Source organism: Meles meles, chromosome 11, assembly GCF_922984935.1.
Source record: "Meles meles chromosome 11, mMelMel3.1 paternal haplotype, whole genome shotgun sequence".
Lineage (NCBI taxonomy): Eukaryota > Metazoa > Chordata > Mammalia > Carnivora > Mustelidae > Meles > Meles meles.
This window is the reverse complement of record NC_060076.1, coordinates 78255020-78260300: the sequence shown is the minus strand read 5'-3', so window position 1 is coordinate 78260300 and position 5281 is coordinate 78255020. Positions and strand designations below refer to the sequence as shown.

General features: G+C 39.2%; 1 pseudogene; it reads right to left on the bottom strand.

The window, feature by feature from the left end:
• Positions 1-3451: 3451 nt before the first annotated feature.
• Positions 3452-4997, bottom strand: LOC123953128 (annotated as a pseudogene).
• Between the last annotated feature and the right edge of the window lie 284 nt (positions 4998-5281).

The window sequence follows — 5281 nt, the reverse complement described above, 5'->3', positions numbered from 1 at the left end:
CTAGGTGCCTATTGTCGACATTGTTAATTATTTGCAGAATCAGGAATTTCTGAATTTAGAATTTATGTATCCCAGTTTTAGAAGTATTTTTCTTGGACTATATTAACTTTCTCTAGATTCTCATTATAATGTTTATATTGCCATAAATTCAATCCAGTGGCTTATAGTAGAGTGGGGCATTGCTCTTATTCTGTTACCCAGATGATGCCTTAATTAGATAATAAAATGCGTTTAGCTTCTAAGAAAATAACAAGATGCTTGTCATTAACTTTATGTAGGACTTCTTGTATCGTTAGTAATCATTCCTCTTCTGCCCCCCCCTCATACAAATACTCTTGATCTATGATCCTAGTTTTTCTCAGAGGGAGTAAGCAGAGCCTCAAAGAAGCTCAAAGCTCAAACCAAAAATATATTCTGGAACTAAGAAAGCAAGCATAAATAGAAAGATATTCATTATATTATTATATTTTCAAGCAGAATGATTTACAAAAAGATGTCGTTTGGGAGAGTTTGTCCTAAGGTCAGTACAACCAAGACAGTAGTCTTGTTTGTCCAGGGGAATGATGTGAGCCAAGTCAGGAAGTTGTCCTACCACAGATAGGTAGAAATGAAATCTGAAATGATCATTTTAAATGTAAGTGTGCATTAATTTGCATTTAGCAACAGCTGCCTCTGAACCACTCCAGGGATGAGCGGGGAATGTTGACCAAAATGAACAAACCTTTAAAATTAAGGAAGATTTTTATTCAAGCTCGAGTTAGGACAGCTGCCTGGGAAACATGCTCTCCACAGGGAAGAAAGTGCTCTGGAGAATGCACAGTTTTTACAGGGTTATATACTTTTTTACATCTTGTAAAAGCTCAAAAGATTATAGATTAGCAGGTAGGCAAGAATCACAAGTTTTACCATGAAGGAGTGCAGAGAGTAGGAGCATTGATCGATATCTCAACGACAAGATGGGTTTCCTTTAGGCCACTCATTCACAAAGCAGACGTACAATACATGCATGACAGGCCATAAGTCAGGCTTTTACTTTGAACAAAGTTTTTGTACAGTCATGCTGCCTTAGAAAGATATAAAAAATGACTTCTTTTTGTATATTAGGCCTTCAGAGAGGTTTTTCTCTCATCCAAAAGAACATTAAAAATCAACTAGACAATTCCTTGGGAAAAAAATTAGTTCTATTTGTTGAGTCCCTTCTAACTTTTAATTTGCCTTTTTTCACGTTCATTTCTAGTTCATTAAATGAGACTAGATTATTTGGTTGATTTTTGAGTTTCAGATACTGATTTTACTTTTGACAACATACATGATCTTGACTCTAAAGAAGAATCTGGTGATTGCTTAAGAATTGAAAAATATAAGGAAAAATATAAGGAAAAAAATAAAAGTACCCAATCCTTACCTTCGTTAGACAATGGGTATTATTTGATGTTAAACACCATAGTCTTTATAACACCCACACACATAGAGAGACACATTGGAAAATAATAATGTATGATGTGGGAAACAGAGGCAGAAGAAAATCATTAAAATTCCTTACCTACTGACAAGCCCTTGAAACAGACAGAGTGGCTCTCCCCTGGGGATTCCACTGCCCTCACCTTGAGGTTTGGCTAAGGACACTCCTAGCCTGACCGACCCCCTGCTCCAACAGGTCCAACCAGGATCCTGTAAGTCTACTTTATAAATTCCTCTAAACCTCCAAGATAGTGTCAGCAATCATTCCCAAGCATATGACCCACTGATACACATCTAAAGGGTCTCACGAGAAGATTTTTATTACTGGTAATAAATCACCTTTCTCCCAACAATAGCTAGCCCCTCAAGGTCCTGGAGACCTTGCTTCCAAAATTCCTTAGAGACTTACATCATCCCTAATCCCCTTTGTTCTCACCAACCATGGAGTCCACTCCTACTCTGCCTTTAAAATCTAAGACTGTGGGGGCACCTGGGTGGCTCAGTGGGTTGAAGCCTCTGCCTTCGGCTCTGGTCATGATCCCAGGGTCCTGGGATCGAGCCCCGCATCAGGCTCTCTGCTCAGCAGGGATCCTGCTTCCCCCCTCTCTCTCTGCCTGCCTCTCTGCCTGCTTGTCATATCTGTCAGATAAATAAAATCTTTAAAAACAAAAAAAAAAAAACAAAAAAACCTCTGACTGATCTGGTTTGGGGCCCAAGTCCCTACTCCACTGTGTCTGGTATACTTGGGCCCCAGCTTAAACTTGTCAAATAAACCCTCGTGTGATTCCTTGGTGGTCTCTCAGATGTGAAAACTTGGGCATAACAATGCTGCCTTAGAAAGAAATAAAAAATGGCTTCTTTTTGTATATTAGGCCTTTAGAGAGGTTTTTCTCTCATCCAAAAGAACATTAAAAATCAACTAGACAATTCCTTGGGAAAAAAATTAGTTCTATTTGTTGAGTCCCTTCTAACTTTTAATTTGTCTTTTTTCACATTCATTGAAACTTAAATGAGACTAGATTATTTGGTTGGTTTTTAAGTTTCAGATACTGATTTTACTTTTGAAAACATACATGTTCTTGACTCTAAAGAAGAATCTGGTAATTGCTTAAGAATTGAAAAATATAAGGAAAAAAATAAAAGTACCCAATCCCTATCTTCATTAGACAATGGATATTATTTGATGTTAAACACCATAGTCTTTATAACACCCACACACACAGACACATTGGCAAATAATAATGTATCTTGCTTATTTCAGTGAATATTAGTGACATTAATATTTTAGTGACAGTAATCTTTAGTGACATTAATATCTTTGAAAAGTGTCTAATGAAAGCTGTATAGCTTTTCAACATAGTTGAGCCATATTTTATTTAACCATTTTATGATTATTATGTAATTTCAAGATTTTCACTTTTTATAACTAATACTGCATCAGACATCCTTTTATTTGTCCCTATAGATTCACATGTATTTTTTTTTACCTGAAAACATGATGTTTTATTAAAAGAAAAACCAAAACACTTAAATCTCAAGTTCTATGGTTTTATAGTCCAGTCTTACGAAGTTGCAGATTTCCTTTCTTGCAGACAAGATAATATGCAGGAAGAACCCCACGAAGAGCACGCTGGCTGTCTGACAAATTGTATTGTCTGGATTACAAATAAGTCTCGAAAATCTTCTGAAGAATGTCAAGGAGTTGCCAGAGAGATTATATAGTGACCTTGATTTTATTTTTCTTTACCTAGAATTCTATAAATTCTAAAATTAATCAATTGATGTATCTTTTAAATAAACAGCACCAGTCTTGCCCATTGATACAATTAAAATTTGACTTTCTCAGTTCTTGGTTCACAAGTTTATTATGAAAAACACTGCAGTGCTCTTGTGCAGTAACATCGTCTTATAGGAGGGGGAAAAACAGTTCTGTTCAAAACAACTCACCTGACAATAGAACTATTGTCAGGTTCTGACAATAACAAAGAACAAAGAACAACATGAGGCTGAGATTTGAGAAGGGAAATAAACTGAGTGCAGACAAATCATACAGTTAAATTAAACGGTATCCCTGAAAATAAACAAAACGATTTCAAAACTCACAAGTAGAGGGGAGGCCTTGGTACTTATTTTTAAAAATGTTCATTAAGCTTCAATGATTGTTTGCTGCTATCCTTATCTACAGTCATGCTGAGTAAAGCTATAGCTAAATGGAAGTTAAATTGTATTCACGAGGTGTTAATGTTTACATCTTATTATCTGCAGTCTCTCAGAGAAAGCAAAAGTAACTACAAATAGCGCTATGCCAGAAACTGGTTTCTTGACCAACAATGTCGCTTCAGCATGCAATGAACTGGTTCATTCTGAAGTGGTCACGGCTGTTGATAACAAGAGGCTTTGTATTTTTATATGGCACATCTTTTGGTCCGTGTGAAAACAAGTTTTTTTTGAACGTTAACTATTCTCTGACACTTTGGAGTTACTGTTGCTCTTCCCATTTCCATTAGGTCAATTTATGGTTCATGGCAATATTGTACAAGTTTAAAATTTCATTACAGGAAGTAGTCTGGGGTACGCCGAGTAACATGTGGCTCACCTCTGCGAGGTGCTGGGTCGAACTGCAAGAAAGAGTATTTTAGAGTATCATCAAGTTCCGTGATTGCAGCTTGATTACCACAATGATAACAATAGTTTGGAGCACTGAAAATTGTTACTACAGTTCGGTCGTGGCACCAGTTATATCCCTCCATCACCAGCTAGTGAGCTCTGGACACCAATGTGAGGCCATTGGCATGATTAAATGTTTCAGAAATGTCTTGCCCAAAGGTGTAACCAGCTCCTCGAGGAGATATACCCCAACCACCACGATCATCTTGATCTGACCACAGCAAGTCACACATTGGACCCTCATGAGGAACTTCTTGTAGGCGATCAAGTGCTCTGATGTGATCCAGTGTATCTGTGGATGGTGAGAGGCCACCATGTAGACAGAATATCTGCCCATCCACCAAGGCAGTGAGAGGAAGATAGTCAAAAAGATCTATTTCCAAACATTTGCATTTCCGTAGTTCCTTAAACACTCATCATAGAAACCATATACTTGTGTGATCTGTCTGCTCTCATGATTTCCTCGAAGAATGGTAATGCGCTCACCGTAACGAACCTTAAGAGCTACAAGCAGAGTAACTGTTTCAACCGAGTAATATCCTCTGTCAACATAATCTCCCATAAACAAGTAGTTGGTATCTGGTGATTTGCCACCAATTCTAAACAGTTCCATGAGATCATGAAATTGTCCATGTACGTCTCCACAGACAGTGACTGGACATCGAACCTCCTGCACATTGGATTCTTTTGTCAGGATTTCTTTAGCCTTCTCCCAGAGGCTCTTGACCTGGGACTCGGACAGCTTCTTGCACTCGTTCAGCTGCTCGATCCACTGGTCCAGCTCCTTGGTGAACACCTTCTCATCCATGATACCACCCGTCCGAACCGGCTGCCGCTCCGCGCTCCTCCCACGCCGCCGCCCGCACAGGGGGCCACACGCACAGGCCACCGCCGGCTCCCGGGGTACTTGTGTGGCTGCTGGCGGCTGCTCGGCGCTAGCGCGAACTCTCCCTGCAGCACCCAGCCACGGGCCGCTGCCCTCCTCCGCTTGATCTAGCCCCGGAGCTCGGCTCTCTGTCAAGATTCACATGTATTTTTAAAGAGATGCCAAAAGACAGGAACTCCTGCATTTGCCAATGCAAACATGTGAACTTTCACCCATTTTAGTATCTAAGATCATTAACTGTATGTGTCAGTCTGGCTCCATTAAAGG